At 40.7% G+C, this 16,201-nt stretch overlaps 1 protein-coding gene across 3 annotated transcripts in view; it reads left to right on the top strand.

Annotated features, from left to right (window-relative positions):
- The window catches only part of JAZF1 (JAZF zinc finger 1), a 171,365-nt gene that overhangs the window by 145,574 nt on the left and 9,590 nt on the right, over positions 1-16,201 (top strand). The window lies entirely within an intron of this gene.

A 16,201-nucleotide genomic window follows, 5' to 3' on the forward strand; every position in this document is an offset into this window, starting at 1 on the left:
TGTGTGTGTGTGTGTGTGTGTGTGTGTGTGTGTGTGTGTGTGTGTGTTGGTCCCCTGAAACTGCCCATTTGTGATTTTGGTGGGAAGCAGAAAGGCAGCAGTTAATTCTCTGTACCTCCCATCTGTTCCCTCAGGGATGACTGGCATCTGCTGTCTCTGCTTACGTTTGACTTTTTGTTCCGTCTCCTGTAACAAGTTTTCTCTTCTCAAGACCTACATCCTCCAGTAATTGCCTACAGTTCACTTTAAGAAATTTGTTCCAGTGTTTGTTGTAACAATAGTGTCTCCCAGGAGACTTCGTTTAGTAGGCTTAAAGCTCTTGTTAGGATTCACAGGCAGGATTTAGCTGAAGAAATGGCTTCCATCGGTAATAGACTCCTTAGGGTGCAAGGGAAGTAGAGCTAAGTAGCAGCAGCACACAGCTTATTTTGGAAAGACATTAACATTCTCAAACATTGAAATATCTTTCTTTTAAGGAGTGCTCAATTAAGTCACAAAAACTTGTGTTGCCTTTATTTTTAAATGTCCTTTTTAAACCCACAAAACTAATGAAGTCTAGTTATGGATAAAAATGGGGCTGACATTGCATCTTCAACATAGGCTGTTAATTTCTTAAACATTTTTATAGATATGTGTGGCTCACAGATGAAATTTCCACCCCTTATTTCCTGGGTTTTGAGTGGAAGTCAGAGTGTTGACACTCCTTTGAAAATTGTGATATCTCTTCATACTGAAAGGCTTTAAAAAGATTGAGTGATAGTGATTTATTAGTAATTTGCTATGAAATAACCGTGTCTCAGTTTTAGTTAAAAAAGTAGTTCATAGTAACAAGTTTCAAACTTATAAACTAAAATAAACAGTAGGTTTTTTTGCATTGAAGAAGTGCCAAAAATCATCTGAAGTCACTGTTTTGTTTTTGTTCTCCTTCTGTATATATGACTTTTTTCTTCTTTTTTTTTTTTTAATGACTCCAAACCTGGGTTTGTAAATTTCAGCCTGGAGTGAATTTTTGGCCCTCTTATAAATCCTAAAGCAAGGGCTTAATACTACCAACTGGCTTTTTAATGGATCAGCCCTAAGTCTTGTCCCTTTCACCTCCCCCCAAAAAGCCTGGAATATTTGGAAACCTCATAATTGGCATTACATTTTGCTCTAAAGAAACTGGCTCTCAGTCCTCCTTTCCTGTTTATTTTGATTTTAATAGATTACAAGGTATAACATTTATGCAGTTTTAATAGGTTTATAAACCTACTTACTGCCTGATTGCACTGGGCAGCTGATGGCAGTGAGTCCTGGCAGCAAGCATTGAGGATTCTATGGTTGGCTGCAATAGCTACAGCCATGTGTCAGTCCTTCCACTTGTAAAGGAGATGAAAGGAGTAAGTTTTCATGGGTGGTCAGAGCTGACCCTATGAGGGAGTTGGCAATGCCCATTTTGATTTGCAGCTGTCATTTAAATAGCTGACTACCTATTGGTTTATCTTACTAATTAGGGTAAATGCCTTTCTGGGGAGTCACATTTGTGCAGTCATTTCTGATTGACTTCATTAGAAAGGTTTTACATTTCTACGATATGGCCAAGTTCTTTGAAATTTCCACCAGTCCGATCTTATATTTACCACATTGTCCCCATTTTCCACCCACAAGAAACCCCCAACATTTTTACCTCTTCCTTTTTTTGTTTTTCTGTTTTATTTTTAAAGTGAAATCTGAAATTGATAATTTGCTGGAAAAAAATACTTTGTATACTTGAATGTTTAATAAATCTAGAGCTAAACCAGTAATATTATAATCCAACAGGCTTAAAGATTCTAAACAATATTTTTAGACATAAAGTAAAACTCTGAGGCTTTCAGGTTGGTACTGTTGACTTAGAAAACCTTGCATGTACCATCTGAGGGTATTATTTGAATAACCATTTGGCAGATCCGTGGCAGCTCTGTAGTTTATAGTGCATGTCTAGATACAGTGCATAGAGCATATCCATAGCTGAAATCAAGACTGCTTTGTAGCTCTGTCAGTAATCCAAAAGCTGCACCATTTCAGCCAGTTAGAATGTATCATGTGAAATGGGCTGATGTTTTTCTAATAAATCATACCAGTGGTGAACCGTGGCTTACATAATATATGATTTAAAGACAGGAAGTGAAACTTAATATTTTTTCAGTTAAAAAAAAAAATCAGTCCTCAGCTGGTGTGTATTTTCAGAGCCTGTTGTAATAAGTACTTTCAATACTCGGTGTAACTGAACTCTTAAATCTGTACAATGATTTTAAATGTTTAGTTGTGTTGTAGATTTAGTTTCTTTTAAAGAGAATAATTCCCCGTTCACTCCACTGCAGAGTGTCTTCTGTGATTAATACCATGTATGTATAAACTCATATGCAATAAAGTTAATAGATTCTTACAACTCAGGCTATTAATCTTTCCTCCTATTCATTTGGATTTTGTTCAGTTTTCAAGTGCAACTCCTGGCCAAACATTGACCAAAAAGTTACAGCTTCCTTTTGGTGTTAACGGGTGTTGCTACTGATGAAATAATTTAGAGCTTCATTGTTCCCTTTATGGGTGACTAATTTAAAGGAGATTAAACTGTCTGTGTTACAGCTTAGGCTCTCTTTTCTCCTCTTGTCCAAGGCAGCTGGGTCTCAGAAATGAGAGCTGTAAGAATCCACCTCGCTTGTGGCTCACTGAGAGCTTGTCTTCGTGGGAGCTTTGCTTTGGGGGAGATTGCAAAGCAGCATGGAACAATTTGGGAGCTTTCTCAATAAGCATTGTTAAGTCAAGTAATGTTATCTCAGTGACATGAGATATTATTCATAGAATTCTCCTGTATAGCACTTTCCTTCACGGATAACTCTTGAAGGAACCCCAAGGGCCTTCTCTTGAACCTAGTCATTCTCATTTTTGAAAATGCTAAATTTGAAAGCAAACCACCCATTGTTTGCTGGTAATAGCAATCAAAAACACAATAGTAATCAGCCATTGGAACTGGGTACTGAAATAGGGTGAGAGACGTGCCAGAAACTAATATGGTTTAGATTCTAAATGTGTGTTTGATTTTTGTTACTTTAGTTGTTTGAAAAATGTCTTGTTTTTTGTAACGCAAAAGCTCGTTTCTCTTCATAGGTATCAGTGCAGCTAGCATTCTAGCACAGTTTCCATATGTTAAGCTTTCAACAATGAAGTTATCACATGGCACAGACAGCTGTTGTGATGAGAGCCATTGCAGCAAGTTAAACAGAGTCCAGCAAAGAGACCTGCTTAGCTAAGCTGCTTTGTAAGTTTAATGTGGACAGTAGAAATGTAAAATAAGTCTGAAATTGATTGAGGACTGAAGGGAGAGGGAACGAGGCGCTCAGAGCTTTTTGTTTACAGATGTGCTATCAATACGTAGCCCAGTTAATCTGAAATTTTAGCACAACTGCTATTTATATCAGAGTGTTTGCAGTTTCTGTCAGCAGATGGTATTTCTGAACTCCATGTTAGGGTGAATCAGAGCAGACTGTGAACCATTAAATCTGCTATTCGCTTGATAATCTGCAACAGCTTTTTCTTGGAGCCATGCGGATTGGCTCAGTACGGATGTGAGTAGAAGAGAGCTTGCTCTTTTGTGGTGTGCTGTGTTCTTTTAAGGATAGTATGTTGCAAAATTATCTTAGGACAGGCAAGTCGGTGGGTGTGGTGTTTTAAAAATTTGCTACAAATTCAGCTTTTATGCAAATGTATAAAATTGTCTCAAATGCATTTAAGCACCAATTAGTGGTAAGCGTCAAACCAGTCACTGAGGGACTGAATGCCTGAATCTGAGCATTTAACAAGTCGTGTTGTCAGACCAGAATAAAGCATGTATGCACTTTGCAGAGTTGCAAACTCAAGAATTTATATAAGCACAAAACATTAGCCACTCACTTCAAAAAAAAAAAAAAAACAAACTTCACCTGCATTAGCATATCTGAAATACTCAGGTTTAATTACTACACCTGATAGTAATATAGTATAGTGTCATGCAAATGTAACTGAAAAAAAATAACAAAAAGTAGAAATATGAGATCAAATCCCTGGACACTGCAATTGAATCGTCGCTGAGAAGTTGGTTGAGAGTGCCACATTTTTGTGTGTATGACTTATGGGGTGCCGAGTGTAGTAAAGCACAAATCAACTAAGTTCTACTGTAACTTGAAAAAACACACTTTGAGGTGTAAGAGGAACCATCTCATTAGTTGTTCAGATTAACAGAAGTTTCTACTTGTTTAGCTGCCACTTGTGTGCAGTGTTTTTACTTAAAAGTTAGATATGCAGGCCCACTCTTGTATAAACAGTGTGGGCAAGTAACTAAGCCATACTTAAAATGTGTAGACCAAATCATGTTCTCCAGCATAATGGAAGTTTGTCTGAATGCATCTGATATTTCAGTCCTACAATGTACAATAAAATACATGATGAAGTATCTCGAGGCAATTGCACTGTGGTCTATGGCAAAGCTTCCCTCTGGGGGACTTGGCTGGTGCCAGGATTTCACCTTTTCCATGCAGATGACGAATGAGAACTTTGTTTGTGGTTATTGGAGCCAAAATGGTTCCATCTAATTGCAGGTTTGGGGGCCTATATTAATCCTACACAGTAATTAATATATACATATGTTTGCCCAGCATTTAGCAGTCTGAGGCACCTATTCTAACTGAGCCTTATGGGTGTTCTTGTAAAAAATAAATGCATAAATAATTTAAAAAATAATGAAGGCCATTGTGTGAAACAGTTGATCTACGTATGAGTTAACTGTAATATATGTGTGTGTGCTGAGACATGGTAGGAGATTTTAGCACAAGCTTTTGGCTGAGGTTGTGACTGGGCATGAATAATAAGTAAAATCAGTGGTAGTTTCTGCCTTGAGGAATAAAGCTGTAGGAGGAGGTTTCCAATAACAATGAAAAATAATAAGTGAAAGCACAATTATTTCCTATAGGTTTCTCAGCACAGGTGGAACTTGTGCTCAGCACCAGCTATAAAGACGTAGCTTTTTCAGAGCTCGATGCTACGTTCCTCTGATTTAAAGGGATCCAAGCGTGAAACTTGTACATATTCGTCTCCTTCATCCAGTTTTTCAGAGGAAAATGTTCAAGTGCTTATCACTCTGCTTTGGCTTCAGTAAAAGCCTTCTTTCCAGCAATCCTGTTGTACAGATTCCTTAAAGAAGCAAGACTACGTAGGACGTTGATTACTCACTGACAAAACCAAGCCAAAACAAGGAGAATAGTTAAAAAAAAATAATAAGTGATAGATTAGTTTCTCATATCTAGCATGGGAGATAAGCCAGGTAAGGAACAGCATCCAGCAAGATTGCAGGGGGGGCTCTGGCAATAAGAGGTTGCTGAGGGCCAGCAGTCAGCATGGGAAATGGAATAGAGGTGAGAAAGGAAGGGAGATTTTGCCTGAGAAAGGTGAAAGTTTAGAGGCTTTCTAAACTAAATAGAAAAGACTATTTAAATTATTCCATTCCTATTTCATTATTTTGTATCTTTCATATCTTTGATCCATCAAAGAATATCTTGATTTTTTTTTTCCTTTGTACCGTCCTGTTACACGGCATTTAATGAAATGTGGCTGTGTGACAGGCATGTCTCTTAACAGGAGCCGGGGAGGTCTGCCCATGGGTCGTTTTTTTGTTTGGTTAGTTTTTATCATCTCGCAGGCAAAACTGGAAGCTTCAACCGTTCTGCAAACCACATCCACATCTGCCTTACATTCAGAAAATCAAATTATTTTAAATAGTTGTTGGGAAAAATAGGGCTGTGCTATGAGGGGAAAATACACGAAGGGTTTTTTTGGGAAAAAAAAAACCAACAAAAAACCAAATTCTTCTCAAAGCTTTCCTCTGCATTTTGTGTTCCCCTTCCTTTTCCAGCTTTATGGATATGTTTTCCATACACTTCTGTTAAATTTCTCATTTTTACTTTGGCAGGAAAAAATGTGTTGAGCACGGTTTTCTGTGACAAAAGACTGACTCGGTCTTTAGATGTAGTGCTTTCCAGCAGAAGTCTGCATTTTGCTGGAGGAGAAGGTGCATCAGAAAATTCATAGTGCATCTTACTCATCTCCCTCACTGCAGGAAGCTTTATGTGCAGCCTCCCGTTCGTTGTATTTCCTCCTCCCAGCTCATTTGGAGCATTCTTGTTTGATACAGACATAAAACGTACCAGCAATTATAGAGCTACTGTGCGGCAGAATTGTATTTTAGTTGCACATACCTGTAATTAATTGTATGGGAATTTTCACAGTACTCTCCCCGAGGAACAATTTCATTGAAAAGTAACTATGTTGTCTAGACTACAGCAACTCGTAAAATCATCACTGGTTTTGATTTTTGAGCTACAAAGGAGTAATAGAACCATGGCTCATAGATTTAAAGTACTTGCAAGTGCAGGAACTGTTTTATAATCCCCATCTTAGGAGTCTAACCTGACAAACCGTTTTTAACGGGGTCAGGAACAGAAAATGTACGATAAGCTTAAAGATTGTCTCTGTTAATTTGTGATAGGAGCTTTTTGGTGTGAAAGTGCATCCTTTGAACGTGGATCTTTCATCCCCCCAAATGCAAAAAAAGAGGCATGTGTTTTGTCTAAATGTGGCTGCCTTTTGTGGCTTGTGGCATAATTGGTTTAATGTAGGAATAGCTTGACACTCAAAAAGGAGCTTCAGTGGTCCTGAGTAACAGTGACAGCATTCATGTTTGTGTATTTACGCTGCAAGGGCCAATCGGTGGAAGGGTTAAAAAAAACCCGACAGCTATTTAGCTCGATGAATAATCTGCTAGTTACCTCAAAAGGTGCTAACTGAATGCACAAATGTATTTCAGAAGGTGGGAAACAATAGAAGGACATGTGGCATTTTTTAGGCGGCTGTTTGAATCACGTATACATACGTGCACATGAGTACTCACACAAAATTCCACACTGCAAGACTGAACGGGATTTTTTTTTACCATTATAGTGACTCAAGAGCTGAGAACACTCTAGCTCTACTAGTGCTGTATGTCTGCATACTGAAAGGAGTTACGGCTTTCAGAAAGTTAGTACAGTGCCTAGCAGAAAAAAAAATACATACTTTCTTAGGCCAGCACTTCAGTGTGCTGAAGATGGTGAAACTTAAGCAAATGTCTAAGTTTTCTTTGCACGCTAGCCAAAGCAAATCAGAGGTAGAAAAAAGGAAGGGCTAATGTGCCATTTCACACCTGATGATTTAAAACACAGAGAGTTTTATTTCATGGGGGAAATGGTGTATTGTGAGTTGATGTTAGCCAGTACGTGGTCATCAAAATGAGGTGAAATGCCAGGAAATGCAGGGACCGTTTAGCTCTCACATGTTACCAAGCTAAAGACTTCCTAACCCCAAAACTATATATTCTCTTATATTTTAAGCACTTGTGGCCTTGCAGGTGGGAGGCACAGCTCTAACTGAAGATCAGACCTGATCCACCCTAGCACGGTCTCTTGTCTTGTTAAGATATCTCCATATATAGTCAGACAGCAGCAGCATCCTTAGCAGTTTCCTGACATTTCTGCCTCTAATGCCAAAGGATACCAGAAGCCAAGGAGGAGTGGAAAATAACAACTTGAAAAGTACTTTCATTTCAGCCTTAGGGTAATGATGCATTGTATGAAACAACTCACACCTCCTAACGTATGTTTGTGCACCTTACTGAAACCAAGATAGCCGCAAAGGAAGGTTTGTGGCTGCATACCAAGGGCACTGCAGTGCGAATTTTATTTTGTCAAAAGAAATGAGAGGAAATACGACTCCTTCCTGAATATGTGCTTATCTTTGGATGTTAAAATTGTTTTTCTTTTTCAAAAAATAATGATGTTTTATTAAAAACCTTTACAGCCCTATCCTCTACGTAGGTAGGATGACAAAAGCCAGTTTGGTTCAGAATTAAACTTAGTTCTTTACTATTCATTTTGAGTATTGGGTTATCTATTAGGGTGCGTTGATGGGGTTTCTTAAATCTAGATGGTCAGGCAGGTAGTTTTTGTGCTAAGTGTAGTTTTTGCACAAAATAAATCCTCCTAGCCTTCACTGCACTGAAATGGAGAATCTGCCATTGCCTCCCATGTTGTTGGGCAAAGCTGTAATCCTCCCAGGGCTTGCAAACGTGGAATCTCTTCAGCATAAAATTGCTGAAAGAGCTCTGGGGTGCCCTGGTCCTCTGTAGGCAGTTTGCCAAAGGACACCTTTGGCATGATGATTCAACCCATCCAGCTCATCTTGGAAGTAGCTGCATAGCTAAATTCTACTAAAATCAGCTGTGCTCTGCGTGCAGCAAGTGCTATCAATGCAGCAATTTGTTGGACTTGCAGCCTGGTCGTAGCTCGGTGCATCATTTTTGGGTTTGCGTGCTGATAAGTGGGAAGCATGTAGCAGTTGGGTAGGTAAGGAGTGTGTGCATTGCAAGTTTTATGGCCTGTACTGTAAGTGGCTGAATGGCTTTTGTGCAGCTGTAAAGCATGTTTAACCTGGTGTTATAAAACACGTCTCAAATGTATTTTCATAGCTTCATAAACTGCAGTTCATTTATGTAGGTAGTTTTTATTGTAATCCTTTATCTTAAACATGAAACTGCTTCCTGATACTGCTCCTACGTCTTTCCTTCTTTTTATGAAAAGCAAAAGAAAAAAAAGAGCTTTTCTATTCTCTTTCTTCCCTACCTTTTTGTTTCATGCATCAGGAGAGTCCTTAAGTACAGCAAAAGCGCCCTGAACTTGCATTTTTGTATTGCTAACCTCAGAATGCAGGCCTAGCGACTAAAAAGCCAAAATAACATTAATTATGAATGTTCTTCTCGCTGTGGTTTTTGGAATAAAACTTTGGAACAGATGTTTGGGAGGGAGAAAAGGGGGAGGAAGGATGGAGTTGTTCTCAGCCCCAACTGGTTTTAATTCTTTCTTGAACATTTTGAGTCTATCCTTAAACGTTTGCCAGAGTTTAATTAACATCCCGTGACTAAAGGTGGAAAATGTCCGGCTTTGTTTTTCCTCAAGCATATACCTGCACTTGTGGCTCATGCCAAAGCCAGAGAAAGAAAGGATTCCAGCTGGCATCGATTTTATTACTGTTACATTAATTTACAAGTTAAGCCTCAGTTGGGAGGGGTCTGCTGGATTCATTTATTTATTTACTTTTTTTATTTTCATGATTTTAAAAAAAGTTGCCATGTAAAACACTGCCATTTAATTACAGGAAGCTTATGCTCTTGTTTGGTGAGCATTTCATAGCTTATTCTTCTTTATACGGAGTTGTAGAAATCTGCTTTTGAGATGCGTTTAAAGCAGAGATTGTGTCCTTGGGTTTATCGTGTTTTCCCTGTGCTGTGTATAAACAGAAGATTGTATATTATTGAAAGCCCTTTTTTTTTCTTTTTCTTTTTTTTTTTTTTTGTGGAAAATAGGATTGGGGGAAAAAAAAAAAAGTTTATGTAAGAATGCAAAATAACTTCCCGAGACTATTGGCGCAGTGTGACCATAAAACCTCAACAGCACATTGTGCAGTGACATTCTAACAATTTGCTTTAGCACCTCTGCAGCGTTTTCAGAAGGTCCTGTTGTACAAAACACATGGCACGGTATCAGTTGACTGTTTCTTTCCAGAATCCCTTCTTTCCATGCATGTTTTTGTGATTAGTTGCTGTTTCACTATTAATTGCAAATAGAGATTTTTTTTTTAATTTACCTCATTACATGGATGTTTTATTTGCATTTATACATCCAATAAGTTACAGTGTATCCGCTTATGGAGGTGTGCAGGCTCCTTCTGATGGATTTATAAGCTCCAAGCTGGGACTTTCTGTTTTATTTTTAAAGAGTGTTCTTTGCCATGCATATATCAAGATACAGATATATCAAGATAGAAAGTGGCATGTAATTGTTCCTAAGGCCAGACAGAACCCAGCTGTTCCACCTAGCTATATATTGGCTCTAGAGGAATTTTTTTAACCCTAGTTTTATTATTTTTGATTTCCCTGTAGCCCAGAATGTTGAGCAGACCTAACGTGTAAGTAGTTTCAAATTTTACTAACAGCAGATAAAAATATAGAATGCTAATGTGATGCTGTTTGTACTTCAAAAAATAAGCACGATGACGGTGATTTTTTTTCCCATTGTCATTTTAGCTTTATCTCCAGCATTTTGGGGTGATTTCCCTAATAGGCTGCCTCAGCTGAAGTCATGCTGTGTGAGAATACAGTCTATTTGCTTTTGTGTTTCTACCTATAGGATCTGAAGTTTCTGTGGTTTACACCTAAGATTCAAACTTTTTAATTGAACATATCTTAGGTCGCTTAAAATTCAGTGTAGGCTTACAGTGAGCATTTAAATGAAACCAAAAGTGCTTATAAATGTTGGAATAGCCCCATCTGCCATTTTACTTAAAACACCGAGGTTATCAGTGGGTGTTTACCTGTATTTGTGGGATGATCCTGTTGAAAGCATCACTGTACAGATGAGCTTTTTGGGATCTCCCTGTGACTGCCAAGTTGCAGTTGCCATTTCTACAGCCACTTTGAGTGCCCCTGGGGGATGTCCAGAAAGGCCAGATCACACCCTGCCTGCTTAAATGTTGCCCCTTAGTGCAGCAGACCCTGGTGGCTGAGAGCTACAAACAAACAAGTAGTTCATGGTATAACACTTCTTCAGAGCTTTTTCAAGTACTTTGTGAATTAAAACAATGTTGAAAATCATATTACTCTTTGTACTTGAATTTGCATGCACATCATTACACGAGGCACATTTTTGAAATTCTCATGGGGTTTGTTCATTAACTGAGCTTTGCCTCATCCAGAGACAATAGAAAATCAGTTCCTGTAAATAATAATGGTTCCTAAACAGCCAGTCATTTAGTGCCCGATACTGAATCTGTGCTGGGAGAGCGCTGGAAGGCAAGGCAGTTTCTCCAGAAGACATTTTTCTGGCCGAATCCTGCTCTGACTGGTGTTGTGAGGAAGGGCAGGGCTCTGGCTGAAGGGCAGGACACGCAGAGCACAGCCACCAAAACCTGCTGCGGCTCCCTGGAAGGCCGAGGCAGTAATAAGCTTTAATTGCTGCTCTGGGGGCTCCTTTGTGGTCGTGCGGAGGGACGGAGGTCTCTGCCAGCCTTGGCGGACGCCTGCTTGACAAACCATGACCACCTCAGGCAGCTCTCTCAAGCGATGGCAGTGCTGCCAAGCATTCCTCTGCCTTTTGGGAACTCGCTCAGGAACCAAGCCCAGAGATGCTAGAGTAAGAAAGAAGACTGAGCGGTGTGCATTGTGCCTGCTGCCTGAAGACAGCCCATCCAGCCCTCTCCATGGGGAACTCAGCACTCATGCCACGTAGATGCTTAATCAAACACCAGAATTGCACTTGCAGTCTGAAATACCAGCATCTGTAGCACTTACACAGTGGTCTGCTTTATCTACCCAAGCTTCTTTTGGTTGTATTATATATGTGTTAGCATCTTCGCAGACATGAATGGTTAACATACTTTTGGGAAAATGAAAGACTAATCTGAATGGACCTGTCACAGAGGCTGAAAAGCATTTTCTGTCTTCTCAGTTCTTTCTCCAACAGCAAGCAAGCAAAGGAAAAACCCCAGCTCAGACTGTTTGGGTGATCCAGTGTTGGAAGTTTGTTGCCAGAACCAGCACACTGTGCCACTCGTACCAGGTCACAGCCAAAGAGCCCTGCTGCAGCCTCTACGCTAAGAACATGCGTGGCAGCTGTGACATGTTTTATTTAACTGTTTTGTATTTCATTGCTCCTAGCATTTACTTCCTGCGCTCAATATAAAGGAAGAATATTCTGTTTCGAATGACTTGATATGCCCTCAGACCAGCAATGAATATCAGCTGTGGGAATGCTCTCTCTGCTGCTGAGCATGGAGGGAGACCATGGACATGCGGGGGAGAACTTTGATAATTCCATAAATGTGCTTTAGTGTTAGACCACAATTCTTGGAATATTAATTATTCTCTTCTTTCTTTTTTTTCCTTTTCTTTTCCTTTAATCAAAGAAGCTGTCGTGGTATACGGGAATGCAAACTCCTTAACATAAGAAGTGCTCTCATAAAACTGTTTCTGTGAAATACAAACTGCGAGTCCCGCACGGGACAAAGTGTGAAGCTGAATTTTTATGAGAGATCATTGGAACAACCGTGAACTTTCAGTGACACTAGCAATGCTGCTTCCCACTGCAGTGGGCTTTTTGCTCGTAGTTATTCATTGCATATGTGAATGTATGCTTTCTGGTCCTGGAAATAGTTGGCAAGGATATGTTGTTTGGTGTTTGGGTTTTTTTGTTGTTGTTTTTATTTTTTCCTTGGGAGGAGAAAGGAAGAACTCATAATGTTCTTGATCACAGATCAAGATAGATCATATTTATTGTAATTGCACATGCAGCACGTGCTGTTTTTAATCAGCTTTGTGTTTTTAGTGCTACAAGGCACGCTACAGAAGTTAAACGCATTAAATAACTGCAAGTGATGTGCACCTGTTAGAACCAAGTTGAGGAAGAAAGTCCTCTGGAAACCACGCAAAGGAATGAAGGTGTGCACAGGAAATGTAGAATTGGATCTCGGCTAAGAGGTGTGAATACCAAATAACCTCCGCAAGTCTAAAAGATAAAGTTTAGATTTTCAGCACTGTAATTGGGATGCTGTCTATGCTAGGATGTCAGATAGTTAACTCCTGCAAGATGCTTTTGAGGTGTTTAAGTTACTTATGTCACATGCTGGAAGAAGTAGAAGATAGGTGTGCAACAGGTCAAGTCTTTGCTGTAGGGTGACGTGACATACTCACAGACTTCAATAGCAAAGCTGAGTAGAAGAAGAGGTGGAAGAGGTATTGATGCTGCAACTTTGCTTTTCTTCACACTATTAAGACTTTTTAGTGCCCAGGCAGCAGTCGTAGTTTCCTCTAAGTGTATATATTTTTTTTCTTCTGGCAAATAAGCTGCTGTTTATCACTGAGCATCACCTCAGTTGTAATGCGTTTTGTTTACGCTGCATAAAAATTAGAACAGAAGTAACTTGTTGGTTTGCTTTTGTGACGCTGTATATAATTTATACCTTCCCACAAGTGATAATTGCATGCAATACCTGGCTCTGTCATGGCAGCCAACACGAGCAGTGCCTGCTGGTGTCCAGCTTATGTCCATCTCCACCCGTGAAGCCCACCCCTTGCTTGAGTGGCAGTGGCATAGTCTCAGCATAGGAAATTCCAGAAAACAAACAAAACCCTAGCTTTCTTTCATTGCCTTTGGATTGTTTTGTGTTTTGTTTTGTTTTAATATAGTGGGGCAGCACTGCTGAAGTGAGCCTTTTGGTGTGGTTGCTGGAATAAGGAGAAAGAAGGTGGCTTTGTGGGACAGAACCAAGGAAACATTGCATGCAAGGAGTAAGGGCAGCACTGGGAAGATGTTATTTAGTCACTGAGAAGAGAAAACATTAATTCTAGCCCAGGGTGAGGTCCTTGTGGGGTCTCAGAATGAAAGTTGTATGATGCATGCGGCTGGATATGGTGAAAAGCAGGGAGCTAGCAGAAAGGCTTGGGATGAACATGGCCAGAAGAGAGAGCTGGAGAATTCAGGGTTTTTGCTGCTGCAGAACTACCTTTGGTTACGGTAGTAACATTGTAAATTTGTACAACACCTTGCTGAAAGCAGGAGCTGCTCCATCAGCCTTTCCCTTCCAGGTATTTAGAACCTCATCAAATAAAGGTGCGTGTTGTGGAGTTTTGGAGCAGCCATTTGCTTCAGAAGTCCAGTTGGGATGTTTTTCCTTTGAACACTGGAGTGGGGAACAGTGGCCCTTCTGAGCATTATGAGAAGCAGGGAGGCCACCAGCATGTGTGCTGTGCTGCAGGGGGGGCTGCTCACTGCCCAGAGGAGCACTGTGCCCCAACCCAGCACCCTTTTGTCCTGGCAAGGGGCAGCCAGCTGAGGCTCCAGGAGCTTTGCAGTGGTTGTTTCAGATGGCTGTCACACCCTGACACAGGCCACAGGTTAGACGCAAGGATGCTGACTCTTTATTTTTTTCCCTTTACAAGCAAATATTGACACTTACTATTGTGCAACAGCACCCAAGTCTAAAAAAGAAAGAAGCAGCAAGTAAGAAAGCTCTATCTCGATGGAAGCGCGGAGCTGCGCACTGCTGTCCCTGCACCACTGCTGTCCCCTGGCCGGCTGCCCATACACCTGACTGCCGCCCGGCGTGGGAACGCTGCGCCCAGCCGTGGCCGTGTGGTGCTTAATTAAAGTCCCTGACCTGCGTGCTGGGCTTCTTGTTTCTTCTATCTGTTTTTTTTCCCTTTCTGGTTTGTTGCACGCAAGCAGTGAGGCTGGTGGGGCACTGCTTGGGTCGCTGCTCTCAGACACTGACAACTGAGGAAATTAAATTCAGAGGCGGAATCGGTTAGAAGCGTGACTAAAGCGGTGTTGTTTTTCTATGGCAACTGAAACAACATAATCATTTAAAGGAGAGATTTTTATTGCTAGTGAATTCTTTTTAAGGCAGTCAGTTCTTACGTTTTGTTTATACCAGCTCCCTCTTAAATACATTTTGGGTATTGTTTGTTGTCTTTTAAGAGAGCACAAACAACTGAGTTCAGTAGGACGCTGTCAGATAAGAGCAGTGGTAGACTCTGAGGTTCCAGCTTGTGTAAGGTAAAGTCATGTGCCTTCAAGGTATGCTGCATAGCTAGCAGTGTGGCTGCTCAGGGAGAGAAGGAAAGCGTGTTCCTATGGTTATTCATGTAATCCTATTTGTAAAATCCCCACTGGCAAGTCTGAGTTTAAAAACTAGAGATAACAGAGAGCTTGTTTATACAGTTAAACAACTCTTTCATCTGCACTGGACAAAATGTTGTGTTTCGATGCAGGTAAGCTGATGAAAATGAAACTGCGGGGATGCGCTGACCTTGCAGTTGCTCAGGCATGCTTCTTGCTTTCTTCCCTCCTTCATTGAGTCTTGTAAGAAAAGCCAGGCAAATGTTGCTGCAGAGTTGAATCTGTGTGAAGCTATTAGAAAAATTAAAGGATGCCTTGAAAATAAAGGAAGCATCGTTATAGTTGCTTCAACTCCCCACCACTTCTGCTTATCTTGTCCCTTCTGTTTTGTATTGCCTACTAGGTTTTCTAATTACGTGTTCCTTGTTGTCACTGAGAGTGATGATATCCTCAGTAGATGTCACAGACTCAGGTGATGTTTTCTTTAGGAAGACAAAATCCTGTTTGTGAGGAGATCACCCTCCTTCAAGGGGTTCTTTATGATGGCAGAAATTGTTGGTGGCAGTGACCGAAACCCTTGTGTGTTTTCTTATCCTAGAAATGCATATAGTTGTTCACAGTAGGTTTTTCTGTTGCATTTGGTCAAAAAAAGGACTGAGCTGAAAAGCATGAAAGGAGCAGCTTGAGGAATTTTTTCCATCAAGATACAATCAAGGGCAGGAAATCGTAGAAGCAGAGTTGTGGTTTTGCCTCCATTTTTTTTTATTAGTTAATTAAACTCTAACAACTCTTAACTTCATTTTAGGTTAACTGTTCCTAGAGTTCAGAAATATTTTAAGAGGTCAATAATGCTTTCCTTGGCTCTCAGTCCTTCTGTGTGGGATGAGGGATCTCAGGCAGCGGCCTTGCAGTTCTGCAGATGCTGCACATGGTGTGTGCGTGCGCTCATGGGGAAATGATCCATCGTTCCTCATCTGCACACCACCCCGAAAGGATGGAAACCGCAGGAAGGCAACGTGGATAGCCTGACATCTGTAAGCTGCCTTCCAGTATCCGATTAAAGCTCAGAAGCCCGAAGTGCTTACAGCTACCAGTTGACATGCGTTTTTGCTTAATGAGCAGGAGGTGCTGAGCGGGAGGGAGCCTACAGGGGGGGGGGGGTCGGGAGAGGAGAACTGAAGGCCATAGGTGCGTATTTAATTTCACGAGCAGCAGAGGGGGGGAAAAAAATCCCACAAAGCCCCCATTGTACACTGCAGCAAGGTTTTCTTTGTGAAGTCGCGATGTTTCTTTTTTAAAGTGCCATAAGGCAACTGTCTGCGTTTCGAGCTGCGTGGAGGACATGTGAGGGAAGCAGATAGAGCCGTGCGAGTGTCCTGCAACTGTCTTTAATAACGGGAGCCGTTCCAGCACTTGGAGCCAAATCATCTTTCAGCAGAAAGGATAAA

The sequence above is a fragment of the Centrocercus urophasianus genome, unplaced genomic scaffold, assembly GCF_019232065.1.
Source record: "Centrocercus urophasianus isolate 14NV4802_14NV808 unplaced genomic scaffold, USGS_Curo_1.0 seq_16, whole genome shotgun sequence".
Lineage (NCBI taxonomy): Eukaryota > Metazoa > Chordata > Aves > Galliformes > Phasianidae > Centrocercus > Centrocercus urophasianus.